Below are 25,013 nucleotides of genomic sequence, written 5' to 3' on the forward strand. Positions count from 1 at the left end.
TCTTTATTGCATAAAGGGGACCTCGTTTTATATATTATGGTGATCGAAAATTAACCAAGTCTTTGTTGTGATGACCAAAATACAACAAGTTGGTCCTTGTTGTCCCGCTTGGAATGATTATTTCGATGTATGCGTATCGCGTCAAATCATTGGATAAGTCATATATTTATTTTGAAAGCATTTTCTTATTGGTTAAACCGAAAACTGAACCGTTAAAGACCTAAAACCGATAAACCGAAAACCGATAACAAATATCTTATTGGTTTGGTTATCGGTTTAGCATATTTAAAAGTCGAAAACCGATAAACCGAACCGATAATACTTATAACCGAACCGAACCGACCGATACACACCCCTACATACAAAGCAAGTGATGTTATGTCACGATCCAAAAATGGACATGATAGCACTTGTTTATTCTCACCAAGACAAGTCAGTCTCAACTCAACAAAACGAAAAAAATGCGGAAATATAAATGAAGAACAAGATGAAAGCGGAAAACTTATTTTTTCTATTATAACCCAGAACCTGGTTGTCGCGTGTACAAGCCACTAATACATAAAGTGCGGAATTTAAAGATAATTATTAGTCTCAATGTCTTTGTTTCTCAAATAGAACAAAGCATAAAATAAGGAATAAGAGGGTCCGCCGGATGATAAGCAGCTACCTCTCAACAATCATTTGACAAGCCTCAGAAAGAGGAGAAGAAGAGCAATCGCATGGTATTAGGCTCAAAAGGTACACAAGTGTAGAAGCAAGGAGTGAGTACCAACCAACATGGTACTCAATAAGCAACTTAATAAACAAGGAAAATTAGCTAGAAAATGAATATTCCTTTCTTCCCAACTGCACCTTTATATCATTTCACTAACCGTAACCATTTCCCTTCAACTTTATATCATTTCACTAACCTTAACCATTTCCCTTCGGCTTTGTTTCATGTCAATAGCCAAAATAATTTCCCTTCGGCTTTATTTCATATGTCTCATCACGGTGTACAACAATCAATGTAAGTAAGCAATTTCACACCTTAAGGAAGAGATAACAATTCAAGTCCACTTTCATGCCATCAAAGCATCTCATTAATCAATCAACTAGGGCCACAACAAGGTAATTCACAAAGCATCATTATCAACACGTTGCCTTTTTTTTATGCCCTTTTTTATTCATAAGATTAATCAAGTGGAACAATGAACTTATCACCTCATTCCCATTACTTCCCAACACACACAATGAAGGGAAATACACAATTTTACTAGATTTACAAGGTTTAGTAGATCACTTGCCTTAATTCAATCAACTAGTCAATCCAAGACTATGCAATCATCAAAACATAAATCTGAGGTCTTCTTGACCTGAAACTTGTGGAAGTCAAAAGAAAGGAAAATAACCCCTAAAAGGTTAAATCAAGCTTGGGACCTTTGAAAAGTCAAAATAGACCTCACATATATCTAAAATCATCCTCCATCACGAAATTTCGTTCCAAGCATCCAAACCCCGAATATTAACCGAAGTATACTCAAAGGCTAAATTTCCACATTTTTTCAACTTTGTACTTCAAATCCTCAAAGAGACTCAGAATCTAAAACCGACAACTCTCTAAGATCAGATCCCAAATTCCAGGACTAATGAAATCGTCAGAATTCCATTTCAACACTAGAAACTCCAAAAGACACCAAAAACCATTTTAAAACAACTTTAGCCTTTAAAAATTACAAATTATAATATTCTCAACTTTTAAAACTGAATAAAAAATAACTGAGGGTCGATATCGGGAGGGATAAAATGGTAATTTCTAAAATTTTTCCAAAAATGACCAACTAGGTTATTACATTATCTACCACTAAAGATCATATTTGTACTCGAACATAAACTAAAGGAAAGTATATGAAGTGTCAAAAACCTGAGGATATCTGGCATGCAAATCTGACTCTGTCTCCCAAGTTGCCTCACTACTTGAACGATGGTTCCACTGCACATTCACTAAAGCAATCTCTTTGGTCCTAAGCTTTCAAACCAGCATATCCAAAATGGCTATAGGCTCCTCCTCAAATGACAAGTCTGGATCCAACTCAACTGAATCAAGGGAAAGTACATGGGACTCATCCGACATGTACTTCCGAAGCATGGAGACATGGAACACATGATGCACAGCTAATAGGCTAAGTGGCAAAGCCAACTTATAGGCCAACTCTCCCACTCGACTCAAATATCAAAAGGTTTAATGAATCTAGGGCTAAGCTTGCCTTTTTTCTGAACCTAATCACACTCTTCATGGGTGACACACATAGCCAAACATGATCCCCATCCATGAATACTACAACTTGAACTCTATAGTCTGCATAACTCTTCTGTTGACTATGGGATGTCAACAATCTACCCTAAATCATATGGACTTGCTCAACATCATCTCTAAGCCAGTATGTATCTAAAGAGTCCATCTCAATTGAGTCAAACCATCCTATCAAAGATCTACACTATCGGCCATACAACTCCTCAAATGGGGACATCTGAATACTGAAGTGATAATGTAATTGTAGGAAAACTCTGCTAAGGGCAAATGTTGATCCCATCTAGCACCAAAATCGATCACACAAGCTCAAAGCATGTCCTCCAACACTTGAATCATCTTCTGGGATTGACTATCTATCTGAAGGTGAAAATATGTACTCATATCTAACCTAGTACCCAAACCATGCTGTAATGCCATCCATAAATTGGAAGTGAACAAAGAACCTCAATAATAGAAAATAGAAATTGAGACTCCATGTAGTCGCACAATTTGACTAATATAAAGCTCAGCTAGCTTCTTCTTCATATACTTCTTCCGAACTGGGATGAAATAGGTGGACTTGGTCAGCCTGTCAATGACCACCCAAATGGAGTCATAACCACCCACTGTGGTAGGCAAACCCATAACAAAATCCATAGTAATCTGCTCCCTCTTCCAAGTAGGAATAAACATCCTCTCAGATATACCTCTAGGCTGCTGGTGCTAACACTTGACCGGTTGGCAAGACAAAGCCCTAGAAACAAAATCTACAATATACCCCTTCAAGCCATACTTCCAGTATTGTTGGCTCAGATCATGATAGATCTTTACCGCTCCCGGATCTTGGGCATACAAATCGTGCCTTCGATCATCAAGACACCATCAGAATTAAGGACAACCTCTTTAACTTCCCCTCTCATCACATTGTCTCGAATGAGACACAACTTCTCATCATCAAATTGGTGCTCACAAATCTCCTCAACTAAGGAAGAACATGCCTCTAGGAAAGCAATCAAACCACCAGTCTACTCAGATATCTGTAACCAGACGAAACTGTTGGCTAATCTTTGAAGATCTCTAGCCAATGGTCTCTCCTCAAAAGTTATAGTGGCAAGACTCCCAATGCTAGAAGTCTTCCAACTCAAAGCATTGGCTACCACATTGGGGTTTCTTGAATTATATAAGATGGTGATATCATAGTCCTTTAGTAGCTTAAGCTATCTGCACTGCCTCAAGTTTAGATCCCTCCCACTGAAGATATACTGAAGACTTCGATGGTCAGTGAAGACCTCACAATATACCCCATACAGATAATGTTACCATAGCTTAAGCAAAAATACTACAGCTTCCAACTCTAAATCATAAGTAAGGTAGTTCTTTTCATGGGTCTTCAACTGTCTAGAAACATAGGAGATCACCTTCCCCTTTTGCATTAGAATACCACCCAACCCAATTCTAGAAGCTTCACAACAAATAATGGAGTCTACACCCTCCTCGGTTAAAGTCAAAACATAAGCCAAAGTCAACAAAGTTTTGAGCTCTTGAAAGCTCTCTTCACACTTTTCATACCACTGAAAGTTCTTACACTATCGAGTCAATCTGGTAATTGGAGATGCAATATTGAAGAAGCTCTGAACAAATCTCTTGTAGTAGCCTGCAGGTCCCACAAAACTCCAAATCTCTATAACTGACGTAGGCCTGGTCCAACCTTTACATGCCTTATCTTGGTTGGATCCACCCGAATACCCTCCTCGGACAGCACGTGTCCCAAAAATGCTATAAAATCAAGCCAAAACTCGCACTTCGAGAACTTGACATATATCTTTCTATTCCCTCAATATCTGGCGCACAATTCTCAAATGTTGATCATGATCCTTCTCAGTCTTGGAGTACAACAAGATGTTATCAATGAACACTATCACAAAAGAATCTTGATAAGGTCGGAACAACCTGTTCATCAACTCCATGAATGATGTAGGGGCGTTAGTTAAACTAAGAGACATCACAAGAAAGTTATAGTGCCCATAATGAGTCATGAAAGTTGTCATAAAGATATATGGTGCCCTAATCTTCAGCTAATGATAATCGGACCTCTAGTCAATCTTAGAAAACAAAGATACTCCCTGAAGTTGATCAAATAAATCATCAATACGAGGAAGAGGATACTTGTTCTTCACTATAACTTTGTTCAACTTCTGGTAGTCAATACACATCCTCATGTTACCATCCTTCTTCTTCACAAATAAAATAAGAGCACCCCATAGAGAAACACTATGGTGAATGAAACCCTTACTTAACAAGTCCTGCAATTGGTCCTTCATTTCCTTCAACTTTTCTAGAGCCATGCGATAAGGAGAGATATAGATGGTCTTGGTGCTCAGATCCTAGTCAATAGAAAAATCAATATCCCTATCTAGAGGAACACATGGAAGGTTAGTAGGAAACACATTTGAAAACTCTCGAACCATGGACACAGAATCCATGGAAGGTGGCTCAACACTAGTATCTCGAATGAAAGCCAAATAGGACAAACACCCTCTATCAACCATCTCTGAGCTCAAATGAAAGAGATAACTTTGTTAGGGTAAGAACCACTACCACATGTCTACTTAACTCCTGGGACATCCGGAATAGCTAAAATCACAGTCTTAACATAACAATCAAGAATAACATGATGGGGGGGGGGGAGAGTCAATCCATACCCAAAGTAATATCAAAGTCTACTATACCATGAATAATCAAGTCTACCCAAGTATCATATCTAGAAAAACAAAAATGACAAGATCGATACACTTGATCCACCACTAAGAACTCACCCACTGGTGTAGAAACATGAATAGGCATATGCATGCTATCAAACATCATATCAAATCCAACTTAAAACTGGGTAGACACATACAAAAAAGTAGACCTTAGATCAAACAATACAGATGCAGATCAATGGTAAATTGGGACGATACCTGTGATTAGAGCGTTGGAAACCTCGGCCTTAGGCCTCGCTTAAGAAACATAATATTATCCCTCTTGTCCACCTACGGTCTGAGTAGTGCCCGGACCTCCACTCTGCGGAGCTGTAGTACCCTTACCAGAAGCCTTGCCTACCCAAAAATAGACACGATGACACTTGAATCTTACCACCAAGGTAGGTCAGCCTCAACCTAGCAATATGAAATAAATACGGAAAACTTATTCATTCTATTATGACCCCAAAATCTTGTTGTCACGTGTACAAGCCACTAATACATAAAGTGTATAATTTAAAGATAATTACATGTCTCGATGTCTTTGTTCTTAAATAGAACAAAGTATAAAATAAGGGGAAAAAAGGGTCCACCGGGATGACAAACAACTACCTCTAGACAGTTCTTTGACATGCTTTGGAAATAGTTGAAGAAGAGCAATCACACGGTACCAGGCTCGGAACCTACACAAGTGTAGAAGTAAGGAGTGAGTACCAACAAACACGGTACTCATAAGGCAACCTAATAAACAAGGGAAACTAGCTAGAAATCGAATACTCATTTCATCCCAACCAAACTTCCTCAAACTACAACCTACATAAAAATCAACCCAACTTAAGAGTTTCACAACACACAGATCATAAGGCTTAATCACATAGTTCAATAGTCACGGTTCAAAAACCAACATGTACAAGTATGTCAATCACAAGTATCAATATGCATCAAATCAAAATAGTCAACTCTTTCATGAATCATTTTTCTTCGGCACCATATCACTAGATGGAATCATTTCCCATCGGCTTTATATCATTTCACTAGAGGAACCATTTCCCTTCGGCTTTATATCATCTCACTAGTTGTAACCATTTCCCTTCGGCTTTATATCATTTCACTAGCAGAAGCCATTTTCCTTTGGCTTTATATCATGTAAATAGCCAAAATCATTTCCTTTTGGCTTATTTCACATGTCTCATCGTAGTGTACAAAAATCAATGCAAATAAGCAATTTCACACCTTAAGGAGGAGACAACAATTCAAGCAATTCAAGTCAGCTTTCATGCCATCAAAACATCTCATCAAACAATCAAAGAGGACCACAATAAGGAATTTAACAAAGCATCATTATCAACATGTTTTTTTTAATTAATCCCCTTTACTATTAATAAGATTAATCAAGTGGAACAATGAACTCATCACCTCATTCCCATTACTCCCCAACACACACAATGAAGGGAAATACACGATTCTACTAGATTTACAAGGTTTAGGAGAACACTTGCCTTAATTCAATCAACTAGTCAATACAAGACTTGGATCTTCCCCTTCCGAACAAATCCAAAGCCACACAATCTATTTCAATAAAATAATCACCACAAGGTTCCAGAAACAACAATACCCATATCATATACTCTTAAAAATGGTCAATCAACTCAAAAATCCAATTCCAAAAGAACTTTACTTGAAAATATTACCCAAGACATTTGAAACTCATTGGTGAATGCATTTAAAAAAGGAATTAAAATCCTTTCACAATCTCCTTTTTAGCTTAGAACTAGAGTTCTTGAAAAACCATACCTTTTGCCTATAAAAATCCCAAGTTTTAATGTTAAAATCCTTAAATAATTAAGGGGAATAAAATTTTAGGACACGAAAGTTTACCCAAAAGATTTAGCACAAGAAATCTCTTTAAAATAGCCTCCAAGGGTTTTACCAAGCTCAAAATTGGAAAATGGTGCAAAACCCCTAAAATTTGCAAGCATAAACCCCTCTCTGATGTTGCTTAAGAGAATTCAAATTCCCTTAAGAGAACCCCACAAAAATTAGGGGCTTATCTTTTGCGAACTAGGCTCCGCTTGAGCGACCATCGCTAAAGCGAGCCGTGGTTCGCTTAAGCGTGCCCCGTGAAAGTTTGGCCTTCATTTTAGTGATCAAACCTTCGGCAAAGTGAGGGTCTCTAAAGAGGAAGGCCTAACGAAAAAGTGAAAGGTACAGGACCCAGGCACTAGAAAATCAACCAACACTCAAAATGTTGAAAGGACCCTAGGGATTTGTTTGAAACTCTGTACACACAAATCATATATACAAATAAATTATAATCGATGTTTCAAGACTCAATGGAACCGTGGAAACACGAATATGAGGTATCCTTGACCCAAAACTTTTAGAAGTCACAAGAAAAGAACATAATGCGTAAAAAGACTAAATCAATCTCGAGACCTCTGAAAAATCAACCAAGACCTCATCTAGGCCTAAAATTATCCCTTGAAACCAAAAGAACTCTTAGAATTACGATCCGAGCATCCAAACCTCGAATATTGACTAAAGTCAACTCTAAGGCTAAATATTCATAAATTTTCAACTAAGGACTTCAAATCCTCTAAGAGACTCCGAATCTAAAACCGACAACTTTCTTAGATCAAATTCCACATTCAAGGATCGATGAAATCAACAGAATTCCATTTTGACACTCGAAACTCTAAAATACACCAAAAACACTTTTAAGCAACTTTAGCCTTTCAAAATTAAAACTTACAAAATTCTCAAATGAAAACACAATTAGAAATAACTCGGATCAATATTAGGAGGGGTAAAATTGTAATTTCATGAAAACTTTAAAAAAATGACCAACCGGATCATTACATGTTACCTTTAAAATCTAAGAAATCAGATATGCTAACAATTAAGTTCATTAAAGAGAATCTTAAATTGAAAAAGGGAAAAGGAAAAGGAGAGTAGAGAGAAAGTGAAGGGACTACCAATCGTTATTTTGCATGGACTTTTTATGGCAACAATATTTTGGGATTTTAAGAAGCAATATTTTGATTGAAGAAGCACTGTTGTAGCGGTGAAGATACTATTTGATAAGAATTGATAAATCAGAGACCAAAAAGAGTTGAAAACTATTCTGTATTTCTATGCTTTACATTTGATAAACTATCCACTATTTATATACAAAGGTACAAGCATGAGTCTAGCACAATATCATATCATATCTTGCACAATATCAATGGTGTGATTGTTCTTAGTTATAGTAGGATATTGTCCTGGATCTTGTAGAATCATATGAGATATAATTTGGAATCATATCTAATATGGTCAACATCCCCTCTCAAATTGATGCTACTTATCAAGAAACATTAATTTGGATAATAGGAATTAGTGTCTGCTCCTTGTCATCACTTTTGTAAGCAAGTCTGCCAATTGATCATGTGACGTGATATGTCGAAGACTAACGACTTGATCAACCACAAGTTCTTGAATATAATGGCAGTCAACTTCTGTCACGCCCCGAGGCTACCCCCTTGACGTAAACAAGGGACCTAAGATCACAAGTGACCCCAAGCTAACCATGAGCTGGCATATCATAAGCATACAAATACTTTCTGAAATAAGAGATACCATGCGAAAGCTAAAACATGAGATAACTAATGGTGGGGAATACCGAAAACTAGTCTGAATACATAAATACTAAATAAGAGTTAAAGATACTGAACTATAACTCAAAATACTAAAGCTGAATCTATATATGTCTAAAATAAGCCTCTAACTTACTAGAGATGCTGGGACATGCCCCCAACTAACTCTAGTAAAACTGAAACTAAAATGAAAGACTGAATGTAAAAGAACATGTCTATCGTCCTCGAAGAATGAGGACTCACCATTGATACTGCTGAATACGGATTGGGAACCGATCTACACGTGATCTGAATACTGAGGACCTGAACCTACATCATGAAAAGATGTAGCGCAGAGTATGCATCACTACTTGAAAGGTACTGAGCATTCAGGATAGGATAAAGCTGAACAAACATATAACTGAAAGAAGCATACTGAACAATGATATAATCTAAACGTGGTGAAGATACTAAATATACTGAACATAAACTAAACTGAATGCAATGACCAAGTACATATGATGTTGAAACTGAATACTGAAATATAATTGGTAACCTGGTCAAATACACTAGAGTCTGACTGTGGGAGATACTATTAAACGACATAAAACGATGTGAGCTAAACGTGGAGTCTAATGTATACGCCCCATCGAGAGGACCTAATATACCTTGCCAGGGGAATAAAGGCATAACTGGCGTGATCACTAAAATTGATGCCCACTAGAGGAGACTTAACCTTCGGGGGCACGTAGTTCTAAGACTATGAGGGTGATTGACCTTAGTCCAACTCGATATTAAGCCTACTCCCAACTAGAATGTGTACAATACAACATAACTAAAATAACTTGATAACTCAATATTCTGACATGCTAACTGATAATGCAACATTAAGTACTGATAATAAAATATTGGAAATATGAGACATGTATATCTGTTTATCTATCCTAGCTAGTCTAATTCCTGAACTAAGCGAATCTACACAACTAGGGTTCTGAGTTTCACGCAAGAACCTACGCAAAAATGTTACCAAGACATGATAGTCTGATTAAGAACACTACAATAGCTAAATAATAACAATTATCTGAAGTTCTAGAAACCCCAGGTCTAAACAATATGTAGGTAATCAAGATTATGACTGAATTCAGGGACCTAGTGGATGAAAGGAATCCACCAGTGAAATCCCACATACTCGATGATGAATTTCACGGAGAAATATTTCGATTTTGGGGCAAAAACTGAAGAAAACCTGCTGTGTTCGTGGAGAGGGCTTAGTCGACTATCCTCTCTTCTTTTTCTCTAAGTTTGGTTGATTTAGGAGAATGATTGATTAGTGTATGTTCTGACTAAGTTACTAAGCTTAAACTGACCAAAACTACATAGTTTTGGGTTAAACAACGTAGTTTAGGTGCCTAATGCATAGGGGAAAAGACCAAACGATCCCTGACTTAAAAGCTGTCGGGGCCATCGACGGACCTGACCGATGGGCCGTGGACTGACCGACGGTCCGCCTTGTCAATCCGTCGATCGACATCAGAAAGTGTGGCTGAGTGTCACGATCCACGGACTTGGACCACGACTCGTGGTGTAATTGACAATCTGTAGGTCCGGTCGTGGGTCATTTCTTTTTCTGAGAATTTTGGGTTGTTGTGGATGGCCAACCACGGATCCCACCTACGGTTCGTAGGTGGCCTCCGTCGGTGGCACCTGCAATTTTTGGAAATCTGTAATTTGGTATTTCTAGCATACATGGTGTTACAACATCTCCCCTTTGGGAACATTCATCCTTGATTGAAGTCTAAACTAACTTAGTATGGAGGAAAATAGCTGCAATCCCTACCACTAAGTACTAAAACTGAAATGCGACTGAACTGAGTTCCAGGAACATACAAATATGCTGAAAATGCAAGACTAACTGAAGGAACATGATACTAAGACTGAATATATGTAAGAGTAACTGAAATACTAGAGAGGAACAATTACCTCAAGCTGGAACAGAATCGGAAAGAAAGAGATGAGGATACTTGGCCTTCATGGCTGTTTTTGATTCCCAAGTAGCTCCCTCTCCAGACTGACTCCTCCACAAAACCTTTACTGAAGCGACTTTTTTGTTTCTCAACCTTTGAACCTGACGATCAAGAACTTCAACTGGCACCTCTTCATAAGTGAGACTATCCTTCACAACCACACTTTCTAATGGTACTATAGATGTTTGATCACCCACACACTTCTTTAACAAGGAAATGTGAAAGACTGGGTGGACTGTTGATAGTTCTGCTGGCAACTCTAACTTATAAACCACTTTACCAACCCCTTTTCGATGTCCTGTAATGGACTGCATATCTAGGACTGAGCTTCCCTTTCTTGCCAAATCTCATCACCTCTTTAATAGGTGATACTTTCAGAAAAACCCAATCATCAATTTGGAACTCCAAGTACCTTCTCCTTACATCTGCATAGGACTTCTAAAGACTCTGGGCTGTCTTAAGTCCGTCTCTGATGAGATGAACCATTTCCATAGCTTCATGAACCGAATCGGGCCTTATCAAGGCTGTTTCACCTACCTCAAACCAACCAACTGGAGATCTACATCTACACCCACACAATGCCTCATAAGGGGCCATCTGAATATTGGACTGGTAGCTATTATTGTAGCTGAACTCTATGAGAGGTGGGTGATCATCCCAACTACCCTTGAAATCGATTATGCAAGATCTCAACATGTCCTCTAAGGTCTGAATGGTACGCTGTGCTTGACAATCTGTCTGTGGATGAAATGTCGTGCTAAGATTTACCTGAGTACCAAGACCTTTCTTAAATGACTTTCATAAATGAGAGGTAAACTAAGGACCTATATCTGAGATGATAGACAAAGGAACTCTATGCAACCTAATTATCTCATTAATGTAAAGTTTGACGTAGTTCTCCACCGAATCTTTAGTCTTAACAGCCAAAAAGTGAGCGGACTTAGTAACTTTGTCTACTATTACCCAAATGGAGTCATGTTGTTTGAGAGTACGAGGTAAACCTGTAATGAAGTCCACACTTATCACTTCCCACTTCTATGTAGGAATGTTAATCTTCTGAGTCATACCTTCTGGTTTTTGATGTTCTACCTTCATCTACTGACAATTAAGGCGCTTAACCACAAAATATGCTATATCCCTCTTCATGCCATTCCACCAAAAGACTTCTCGCAGATAACAGTACATCTTGTTGGCACCTGGATGAATAGAATACCTGGAGTTATGGGCTTCTGGAAGGATCTGCCCTCTCAACTCACCTACCTTAGGAACACATAAATGACCCTGGTAGTGAAGCACATCAACTCCCCCTTAGGAGAAAACCTTAACTTTCTGCTGATGAACTGCACCCTTCAATTGAAGCAATATAGGATCACTGTCTTATTTTTCCTTAACCTCCGCTACCAATGAAGATTGTGATCTATTCTGAACTATTACACTACCATCTGACATGTTCATAAGGCAAACTCCTAAGCGAGCAAGTCGGTGAACATCTTTTGCTAATTCCTTCCTTTCTTCCTCAACATGTGCTACACTACCCATAGATAGTCTGCTAAGAGCATCAACTACTACATTGGCCTTACTAGGATGGTAAAGCACATTCATATCATAGTCCTTGAGAAATTCAAGCCATCTCATCTAGCGAAGATTCAATTATTTCTGGGTGAACACATACTGAAGGCTCTTATGGTCTGTGAACACATCTATGTGAACACCATACAAGTAATGTCTCCAAATCTTTAGGGTAAATACTACGACTACAAGCTCGAGGTTATGAGTTGGATAGTTCTTCTCATGCACCTTAAGTTGTCTAGAAGCATAAGCTATAACCTTATCTCGCTGCATCAAAACACAACCTAGGCCGACTCTAGATGCATCACAATAGATCATAAACCGTCTGAACCCTCTGGTAGAGTCAACACAAGAGCTGTAGTCAACCTACTTTTCAGTTCTGAGAAGCTCTTCTCACAATCATCTGACCACTGAAACTTAACCTTTTTTTGAGTTAACTTAGTCAATGGAGAAGCTATGGATGAAAATCCTTCCACGAACCTTCTGTAATAACCAGCTAAACCTAAGAAACTTCTGATAACTGTAGGAGAGGTGGGTCTGGCCCATTGCTTCACTGCCTCTATTTCCTGAGAATCCACTCAGATCCCTTCGCTAGACACTATATGCCCAAGGAAAGCAACTAATTGCAACCAAAACTCACATTTGCTGAATTTAGCGAATAACTGCCGATCTTTGAGAGTTTGTAGGACAACCCTCAGATGAGTCACATGTTTTTCCTCATTCCTAGAGTAAATGAGGATATCATCAATAAAGACTATAACAAACAAGTCCAAATACTGCTTGAACACCTTGTTCATTAAATCCATGAAAGATGCAGAAACATTGGTTAGTCCACATGACATAACTACAAATTCATAATGACCATTATCGAGTTCTGAACATTTTTTTCGGGATGTCACTATCTCTGACTCTGAACTGATGATAACCGGATCTGAGGTCTATTTTTGAAAAATGACTAGTACCCTGAAGTTGGTCGAAGAAGTCATCAATCCTGGGGATAGGGTACTTATTCTTGATTGAATTTTTTCAACTGCTGATAGTCAACGTACATCTTGAGAGAACCATCTTTCTTTTTCACGAATAACACTGGAGCACCCCATGGAGAAATACTATGTCTGATGAAGCCCTTATCTAGAAGGTCTTCCCACTGCTCTTTCAATTCCTTAAGCTCTGCTTGAGCCATTCTTTAAAAAGGAATAGAAATAGGCTGGGTATCTAGAAGGAGATCAATTTCGAAGTCGATTTCCCTTTTGGGAGGAATTCCGAGAAGATCTTCTTGAAACACCTTTGGAAACTCATTTACTACAAGACTGACTCGAGAGTTGGGGTTTTAGAGCTTGAATCCTTAACCCAAACTAGATGATAGAGATACCCTTTAGAGATCATCTTTCTGGCCTTATGGTAGGAAATGAATCGACCTATAGGCACTAAGCTACTACCCTTCCATTCTAAGTCTGGTTCACTTGGAAACTGAAAAAGAACGATCCTAGTTCTACAATCGACTGATGCATAACAAAAATGTAACCAATCCATGCCTAGAATCATATCAAAGTCTACCATTTCTAACTTTACAAGATCTGCTAAGGTGACTTTCTGAGAGACTGTGACAGGGAAATTCATGTATACCCGTCTAGCTATAACTGAGTCATCAACTGGAGTAGAGACTGAGAAGGGTTTTGAGAGAGTTTCTGGACTGACACCGAAGTTTACTACTATATATAGAGTTACAAAGGAAAGAGTAGCCCCTAGATCTAACAAAGCATAAACATTAAAATGAAAGACTCGTAACGTACCAATGACCACATCAGGAGAATCTTCCTGGTCCTGGCGAGCCTAGAGAGCATATAACATGTTCTAGCATTGACCGCCACCTGTACCAGATAAAGCACCCTGCTGAGTTGGGCGATTTGCTGGTGGTGCTGAAGCTATAGACTTAGCCCTACTATTGTTACCTCATTGTCCCTGTATAGAAGAAGGGAAATATCTCAACCTGTGACCAGTCTGACTACAACCAAAATATCCTTCCTTATCTGCAAGACACTTGCCCCGATGGTTTTTACAACACTTTGGACAAGTTGGGTAGGTCCTGTTACCTGAAACACTCCATAAGACTTAGAGCCTGCTGCCCTTCCTTTCTGATCCTGTCAAAACCTGGGGGATGGAGCACTAGCTGATGAAGGTACTAGAGCTGAAGACCTTTCCTGAAACTACGAGCGATTTCCACCACCTAATTTCTGCTGAGAGTACTCATAGTTCCCTGTTATAGCCTTTTTGTTATCCTTAGCTATTTCTCTAAGCTTATCTCCCTCAACCTGCTGAGCATGAGTCATGAGCTTGAGATACTCATATGCTCCAACAACATAGCATTTCTGCACTATTTCTTCACCAAGTGAGATACCCCAAATAGGAACTTACTCATTTGTGCCCTGGGATAGGCAACCATAAGTGGAGCATACCTAGAGAGCTGGGTGAACTTAAGTTCGTACTCTTATATTGACATAGAACCTTGACTCATATTCATGAACTCTTGAGGTTTAGCCTCTCTAAACGCTCTTGGAAAGAACCTGTCCAAAAACGCTCCGGTAAAACACTCCCAAATCAGAGAAGCTGTATTCTCTACCCTGGTTTCCTTCCACTGCGTGAACCATATGTGAGCCATATCTCTAAGCTGGTAGGACGCCAATTATACACTGTCATTTCAAGTCACTTGCATCACTCCAAAGATTTTCTTGACCTTATAATGAAGTTCTGGGGGTCTTCACCAACTTGCGGCTCTAAAATCTCAGGCGGATTCATCCAAACAAAATCTCGGACCCTAGGTGCCACTGATCCATCACTAGTATTTGTAGGAACTAGAACATGCTGATTGTTCTGGTTGGCTACACTCTTAGCCAAAAGTTGGATAGCATTCCGAAACTCTATATTCAAAACCTTATGGTCTGGGACTGGAGGAACTGTGTAAGCGTTGTTGGCATTAGTATTCCTTGCATAAGCTCTACAAGGAGGCATGATCTGAAGTGAATAACCTCAAGTTAGAAAAGAGATCATACCCATACATGACTAGAATAACAAGAAAGTGAAGTTTTTCCTAAAACACTTCGTAGAATCCCCCTAATAGGTGTGGCACTCTTCACACTCATGAAAGGGACTCTACTTAGTGTTCCTTTTCAGACATCGTAGGACTCTTAAACCTCATTGTCATGCCCCGAGCTATCCCCGAGACGTGGACACGGGACCTAGGATCACAAGTGACCCCAAGCTAACCCTGCTGGCATGACATGAGCATACTAAGAATAATAATAACTGATGCGGAAGCTTAAATATCATGAAAACGTAAATGATAGGGAAAGTCCATTCTAAAACTAAACATATCAAATCGAGAGTTTTAATACAAGAGAAATATCAAACTCTAATACTAAGCTAAATCTAACTATGTCTGAAAATAGCCTCTAACTGACTAGAAGTTCTGGGACATGCCCCAGCTAAATCTAGCAAAACAGAAGCTAAAAGACTGAAATACTGAAGTAAATAACATGACTATTGTCCTCGGAAAATGAAAACTCACCACTGATGCTGCTGAGATAGAGATCGAGAACCGATCTATGCGTGATCTGACTGCTGAAGACCTGAACCTACATCACGAAAAGATGTAGCGCAGAGTATGCGTCAGTACTTGAGAGGTACTGAGCATGCAAGATAGAGTAAAACCGAAATAACATATAACTGAACAAGCACTAAAGCAAGAGTATACTTTGAACATGATATATATATACTGAATACTGAGCTACCTGAAATGCAATGACCAAATTTTTAATGCTAAGACTGGATACTGACTGTACTAAAATGAGGTCAATGCAATAGAGTATGACTAAACTGTGGGAGCTACTAATAATTGACATAAAACCACATGAGCTAAATGTGGAGTCCGATGTATACGCCTCATTGAGAGTAACCAATACACCTGACCAAAGGTGTAGAGGCATGTTGGCGTGATCACTAAAATGATGCCCACAGAGGGGACTTACAACCTATGTGGCTCGTAGTTCTGGGACTATATGGGTGACTGACCCTAGTCCAACTCAGTATTATGCTACTCCCAATAGATTAAATGATTAACAGATTAAGACTGGATTTCTGTAATATACTGGATAGCTCAAACTGTCATGAAAACTGATAATACAACAATTATGACTGATAATGTGACATTCGTAAACTGAAGCATGTGTATATCTGTAATAATCGAATAATCTGACCTAGAATGCTTAATTCATGTACTAACAAATAAATACAACTAGGGTTTTGAACATCATATGAGAAACTGAGTAATAACATGATAATCTGATTTGGAACATTAAATTAACTAGTTCATGACAATATGTTGAAGTTCTAGAAACCCTAGGTCTAGTTAATACTAGGGAATCAAGAATCTGACTGAATTCTAGGGACCTAATGGGGGAAAGAAATCCACTAGTGAAATCCCACACACCTGGTGACCAATTCCATAGAGAAATCCTTCGATTTCAGGGCTGGAACTGGAGGAAACTTGCTGCATTCTTGAACTAGGATTCTTGACTTCTTTCTCCTCTTAGCGTTCTAACTTTCTAAGTTTTGATGAATGATTTGACTTAGGTAAGTTCTAGTTATGTTTCTAGGCTAAAACTAACCAAAATCACATAGTTTAGGGTTAAAACGACGTAGTTTAGGGGTCCAATGAAATATGAAAAGACCAAAAGTCCCCCGAGTTAGCTGCTGTCAGTGTCACTGACGGACGGGACAGACGGATCGTCGATCGACTTATGGTCCGTGTTGTTCAACCGTCGATCAATACTGGAGGCTGGTTTCTGGGGGTCTGATCCACAAACGCCGTGGTCTGACCTACGGTCCGTGGGTCTGGCTGCGGGTTGATCCTTAGATGAATTTAAGGGCTGAGTTCTGGGGGGGTTTCCAGATGTGAACCACGGACCACCAGCATGGGCCGTGGGTAGCGTCTGTGAGTTGCACCTGCAACTTCTGGAAATCTACTTTATGGTCTATTTTTGGATACGGGGTGTTACACTAATGCTCTGATATCAAATTTGTCACGCCCTGAGGCTACCCCTTTGACGTAAACACCGAACCTAGGATCACGAGTGACCCCAAACTAATCCTTAGCTGGCATATCATAAGCATACAAACATTTTCTGAAATAAGAGATACCGTGCGGAAGCTAAAACATGAGATAACTAATGGTGGGGAATACCCAAAATTGGTCTGAATACATAAATATTAAATCTGAGTTAAAGATACTAAACTATAACTCAAAATACTAAAGTTGAATCTGTCTATGTCTGAAATAAGCCTTTGCTAACTACAGATGTTAGACATGCCCCTAGCTAACTCTAGTTGAACTAAAACTAAAATGAAAGACTGTATGTAAAAGAACATGTCTATCGTCCTCGAAGAATGAGGACTCACCACTGATACAACTGAATATTGATCGGGAACCAATCTACACGTAATCTCAATACTGAGGACCTGAACCTACATCACAAAAAGATGTAGCACAAAATATGCGTCAGTACTTTAAAGGTATTGAGCATGCAAGATAGGATAAAACTGAAAAAACATATAACTGAAAGACTGTATGTAAAAGAACATGTCTATCGTCCTCGAAGAATGAGGACTCACCACTGATACAACTGAATATTGATCGGGAACCAATCTACACGTAATCTCAATACTGAGGACCTGAACCTACATCACAAAAAGATGTAGCACAAAATATGCGTCAGTACTTTAAAGGTACTGAGCATGCAAGATAGGATAAAACTGAAAAAACATATAACTGAAAGAAACATACTGAATAATGATATAATCTAAACATGGTGAAGATACTAAATATACTGAACATGAATTAAACTTAATGCAATGACCAAGTACATATGATGCTGAAACTAAATACTAAAATATAATTGGTAAACTGGTCAAATGCACTAGAGTCTCACTGTGGGAGCTATTATTAACCGACATAAAAGCACGTGAGCTAATGTGGAGTCCGATGTATACACCCCATCGATACGACCCAATATACCTTGCCAGGGGTATAGAGGCATGACTGGCGTGATCACTAAAATTGATGCCTAATAGAGGGGACTTAACCAACAGGATCATGTAGTTCTGGGACTATGAGGGTGACTGACCCTAGTCCAACTCGGTATTAAGCTTACTCACAACTAGAATGTGTATAATACTACATAACTAAAATAATCTGGATAGCTCAATATTCTGACATGTTAACTGAAAATGCAACATTAAGTAGTGACAATGAAACATTTGAAATATGAGGAATGTATATTTGTTTATCTATCCTAGCTAGTGTATTTCATAAACTAAATGAATCTACACAACTTAGGGTTCTTAGTTTCATGCAAGAAGTTACACAAAAATATTACTAAGACTTGATAGTCTGATTAAGAACACTACAACAACTAAATCATCACAATTATATGAAGTTCTAGAAACCCTAGGTCAAAGCTATATGTAGGGAAACAAGATTCTGACTGAATTTTAGGGATATAGTGGATGAAAGGAATCCACCAGTGAAATCCCACATACCTGGTGACAAATTCCATGGAGAAATCTTTCGATTTTGGGGCTGGAACCGAAGAAAACTTGTTGCGTTCTTGGAGAGGGATTGGTTTACTATCCTCTCTTCTTTTGCTCTAAGTTTGGTTGATTTAGGAGAATGATCTATTAGGGTATGTTCTGACTAAGTTACTAAGCTTAAACTGACAAAAACTGCATAGTTTAAGGGTTAAACGACGTAGTTTAGGTGCCCAACGCATAGGGGAAAAGACCAAACGACCACTGACTTAAAAGCTATCGGGTCATCAATGGGCCTGACCGATGTGCTGTGGACTGACCGACTGTCTGTCCTGTCAGTCCGTCAATTGGTATAAGAAAATGGGGCTGAGGGTCACGATCCATGGACCTGGACCACGGCTCGTGGTCTGATCGACGGTCCGTAGGGTCCAACCATTGGTCATGCTTTTTTCTGACTATTCTGGGCAGGTTGCAAGTGGCCAACCACGGACCCTACCTACGGTCTGTGGGTCTACCTACGGTCCATAGGTGGCCTCTGTCGGTGGCACCTATAACTTCTGGAAATCTGCAATTTGGTCTTTCTAGCTTACGGGGTGTTACAACTTCAATGTGCTTTATGTTCTCATGGTGGATCTGATTTTTAGCTATTTGTATTGGACTAGTATTGTGAGCATGTTATGTAGTGGAGCCATCAATAGAGATATGAAGTTCTTCCATTAATCGACACATCCACACAATTTTCAAAGCAAGCAGCTGACACTAATCTATATTCTACCTCCGTTGATGATTTTGAAATGGCTACTTCTTGCACTTCCATGAGACAAGTGATGATCCGATTAACATACACCATCCTATTGTAGACTTTCCAGAGTTTGGACATCCTGCTCAATCTCCATTTGCATACCCTTTGAGATTTAGAGATGATGTTGAATGAAAGAATAGACCTCGATTAATTGTACTCCGAACATAGCGAATGATTTTGAAGAGAGCAAAAAAATGATGTTGGCAAGGATTTGTAACAAATTGGCTCAAGACTTGAACTGGATAAGAGATGTCAGGTCTTGTTATTGTCAAATAAATTAGACAACCAATGAGCCTCCGGTACAATGTTGGTTATGCAAGAGGGTCACCATAATCATTTTTGTACTTTACATTGATCTCCATAGGTGTGTGAGCTACCTTCTGATCACTTAGACATGCTTGTGTGACAAGATCCTTTGCATACTTCCTTTGGTTTAGCATGATACCATCCTGCAAATATTCAACCTCCAACCCCCAAAAAAATGTAAACCTGCCAAGGTCCTTCATTTGAAAGTTGCATTAAGAAGTTTCTTGAGCTGTACAATTCCATTCTAATCATTGTCGGTTATAATCACATCATCCACATACAATAGTAAAATTTTCATACCAGTATTGGAGTGTCGGATGGATAATGAATAATCTGGAAAAGATTGAGAAAATCCTGCACTTATGATGGTAGATCAAAACTTCTCAAACCATGCACGTGGTGCTTGAATGAGACCATAAAGAGATTTCCGAAGACGACAAACCATATCAGGTTGAGCTTAGTTTTACCCTGGAGAAGTTTTCATGTATATAATCTCATGTAGTTGACCGTGCAAAAATGAAATTTTCACATCCATTTGATGAAATTTTTACCGTTTGATGGAATCTATAGTTGCAACACACGAATTGTCGTCATCTTTGCAACAGGAGGAAAAGTCTCCTCATAGTCCAAGCTATATTCTTGTTTATATCCTTAAGCTACTAGTTGAGCTTTGTACCTATCCAATGTGCTATTAGACTTCATCTTCACAAAATAAATCCATTTTCTCCCAATAACAGAAGCTTCAACCGGTTTAGCTAACAAATCCCATGTATGATTTTCTTTTAAAGCCGAAAGTTCCTCTTCCATTGTCTTTTTCCAGCAGTCATGACTCAGTTGTACAAGCCCTTGCCTTTTCCTTTCCCTTGTTGGAGGAAGTTTGGCTTGTGTACTTCGTGAGGGTGCAACACCCTTGTTGATCACAATGCCTTGGTCCCTCTTGCGGGGTGGTTGATTTCTACCAGAAACCTTAGGTCTAGTCATACCTACAAAACAACATCAAATAGACCACTACATTAGAAACAACGCTGAAAATCATCAACTTTAAAAAATGTGTAGGAAAGCTCGCTGAGTCATTTGCTGAGTCGCCGAATGTTCTAGACTAAAAATTCTTATAAATCAGCATAGGTCGGCGATGTCCAGGCCTTTCGGCAAATCGCCGACATAATTCAGCAAACTAAAAGTAGATCGCCGAATGTTACAGACTATTTTAAAAAAATTAGGGGCTCAAAAAGGCGATCAAAAGGATATTTGGCGAGTCTCTGAGTGAACTCGGTGAGCTCAGGCATTTCGCCAAATGTTACAAAAACATTTCACCCATTTTGAAGGATAAAAAGGCGATCCAGGGGTCATTAGACAAACCACTGAACCATTCGGCGAGCTCGACTAAGCTCACCGAAAGGTCCTGCATTCCTAATTTTTCCCCTGACTGTAACACTCTGGAAAATAGTAGGTTAAACTAGAGCCTAAACGTAAAGGTAAAAAACATAAAATGACTCCCCGTAGATTGGAAGACTTTCTAGAGTTGAAATGAGGGTTATAAGGGTTAAGGACAAGGGGCAAGTGCCAAGGCAAAGGGGCCAAGCCAAGGCCAAAACCCAAGGCTGCCTCTAACTTGAGAACACTACCTCACCCTTCACGAGTGGGACCATGGATTGTGGTCTTAACCATGGCTCGTGGAGGGGGCTCGTGAACCTTCCTTGGCCATGGAAAAATGGCTACCAAAAATCCTAGCCACTGCCTCAACTTCACGGAAGGGACCACCGCTTGTGGTCTTGACGACGCCTCATGGAACCTTTCGTGAAGATGACTTAGGCATGGTGGCTTGGGCACAAAGTAGTCTAGCTACTGCCTCAAGCACCACAAGAGGGACCACACCTCGTGGAGGCCCTCGTGGGATTGCCTTGGGCTTGTGAGCCTTATGCCCCTTTTCCCTAGCCACTACCTCACCTTCACGAGCAGGACCATGGGTCGTGGTCCTCACCACTGCTCGTGAAGGTGGCTCGTGACACCTGGGTGTGGATATTAAATGAGGGCTAGTTAAGTCATTTTCTATTTTAGTCCAACTAAAGTGAGGTCGTTTTAGGTATTTTTAGGTGTACTATATAAGTCATTTTAAGTCCAAATTCACCCAAAACAAGTCATTAATTCACAAGACCCAAATAATTCCCAAAATCCTCTCCCACATAGTATTTCTCTCATTCGAAATCCTCCATTGAAGAAGAACAATAACTTGAAGAGTAGGGCTCAAGAACTCATCTTCCTTACTCAAATTCGTGGGGAAATCTTCAATCAAGGTATGGGAGTCTTGATTCATGGAAAGCTTTCTTCCATGAAGCCTTTAAACTTTCAATTTCAAATTAGTAGATTCTCCAAAACCTAGGGTTTTCAATCTAGTCATGGGTTCTTCCTAAAAACGATTTCAATGAAATAATTGTCTTACATTATGATTGAATTGTTGTTTTATGGTGCTTTTTATAATAAAGTCCCCCATGAACCCATGAATTTCCCCATGACCCAATTTCATGAATTGATGATGTGGGTTGGTTGATATTAGAAGTATGTCAATTAATTATTTTTATGTTGAATTAGTTATTGAATCATGAAGTTCCTCTTATATTATGTAGTAATTGTGTATGTTGGGGTTGATTGTGATTCATGGCCCTTGAAGGGAAAAAGTATGAGGGTTTATACATCTTTATGAGAATTTTATGTGAGCTTATGATTCACTTAGAAAGTGAAGATCCTATGATGATAGTGTAATTGTGGTATTGTTGTAAGATCATTCTCCCCTACCCTTACACATGACTATGTATGTGACTATGATAGTATTGTTGTGTTGAATGAAAGGCTATTCTTATGAACACACTATGAATATGATGCGAAAGGTTTGCTCACATGATGATGAGTCTAAGGTTGAAAGGACATTCTCACCTAATGAATCTATGAGCTATTATGATGTTATGTACTTGGAGTGCCTAGTGCATTCTTTCATGAACATGAACTTAAGTAAAGACTTAATATGAATGTTAAAGGGAATTATACTTAGCACCGAGTGAATATGAAAATGAGATGGAAGCTTTTACGTTAGAAAGTCCGGCTTACCAAAGTAAGTATCTCATGAGATGGAAACCTTTTACGTTAGAAAGTCCGGGTATCTAGTAACAATCTCCTTATACCATAACTATGTTCCCTCATAGGTCTTTAGCTAGTGGATCCACCTAAAAGCTAATATGTTAGTTCTACCTTAGGCAAGTAGGACACCGGATTCGATGTAGCTCACATGGTCTGTCGGTTAAGGCAATATTTCCTGATATGATAAGAATATGAATATGACAAGAACATGAACTATAATTATGACTTATTAAGAGGCACTACTTAGTATGAGTGGGGGTATGGGACTCCATTTGTGCATTGCACAAGTAGGCTTCAAGAGTGGTTATGGTAAGGTTCTCTTATGCTATGAAGACTTATGAATTATGCATGTATGTTATGTATTATTGCTAAGGATGACCTTACTTGCTACAAGTTATGAATATGAATGTTTCATTGTCTATGAATGTTGGCTAATGATGAGGTCAAGGTAAGATATGTATGATGTTGGTGATCTAAAAGTGGTACTTGGCATTTTATAGGGTTATGGGATCTTACCTTTGCATTGCACTAGTATATCTTTGGGTTGCTTATGATATGGTTTGACTTATGTTTCTTCACAAATGTGTATGATGGCTTTTAAACTTGACAAATGCATGATTTGAACTAAATGTGCCTTTTAAGCATGTTTTAAGGATTTTTATGCACGGCTTCCATACTTCGTACATTTTTGTGCTAACCCATATTCTTTAATTTTTATACAAGTATAGGTCCCGGTCGTTGAGGTTGCTTCTCTTTGGTTGAAGGCTTGGATCGATTCTCTCCTTGCCTTGGTGAGTCCTCATGGTTCGAGGACAAGAGACAGTTTTTACTAGTTTCCTTTCTTAAGTTCTACTTAGAAACTTTATTGAAAAAGGCTATGACCTTATTTGAGATTCTATTGTAGTAGGTGGTTCGTTGACATAATGTTAGACTCTTATTTTTGGGATATTAAAGAATGGACTTCGATTGTAAAAGTTTTAAATTCTGCATTATTTCTATTACCTATGTTTATAATTATGCTAAGGGCTCGTATGAGACCCCTTCGGGGTCAAGTATGCCGTGTTACATCTAGGGGGTACCCTTGGGTCGTGACACCGACCTTCAATTTCTAACCTACAACCCACGAGAACAAAATTAATCACTTATTCTACGCAATTAAGCTCATGCCCATAACATTGACTTTGGGGTACTCCAATTTCCCCCAATTTGTCCAAAATTGACCCATCAACGTCTTTTGCCATTAAGAATGACGTCACTCCCTCTATGATTGGGTAAAATCCATTGATCGGTGAAATTGGTTTACTCAGACTTCACCCACACTAGACCCACCAAATTAACAACACAACCCACAATTTTAACATTCACACACAGTATTTCACAAATATAGGCCAATATAAGCATAAACACGAGATAACAAAGGCACACACGAACAATAATCATTCAAACAACCAACACTACGCAAATAAATGAACATGGAAACAATCATGCATTTGAAATTGCAAAAATTTAAAGACGGGGTTGGGATAACTAACCTCAAGAGTACACAAATGACTGCTAGGCTAGCAAATCAAAGAAACAATGTATGAAATCCACCCCGAGCAATTGATCTCCACACAAACTAGCGAGAATAAAGATCTAAAATGTAGTTGTGAAATTGCAAAGGTCGGAAAATATGAAATGAGGGAGGTTTTTGAATTTCAAAATGCTTCAGCCCTTTATGAACTTTCAGTTTGCGCGCCATTTCGGTGACGCTCACTTATGTCGCCGACTATTTAGTGATGCGCGAATGGCTCTTTTGTCCGCCGAAGTTTACAAAACCTCCAGCAGTTTAGTTGGTGCGAAAGGCGATCCAGATCAGGATTGCAGACCTATTCGGTGAGTCGCCGAGTGGTGCCTGGGCTTGCCTAATTGCTCATTTTCCCAAAATTTTCAAATTTTGAACCTGCACATTCTACACCCGTTATTCAAATA

Source organism: Solanum tuberosum, unplaced genomic scaffold (assembly GCF_000226075.1).
Source record: "Solanum tuberosum cultivar DM 1-3 516 R44 unplaced genomic scaffold, SolTub_3.0 scf00045, whole genome shotgun sequence".
NCBI classification, from domain to species: Eukaryota; Viridiplantae; Streptophyta; class Magnoliopsida; order Solanales; family Solanaceae; genus Solanum; species Solanum tuberosum.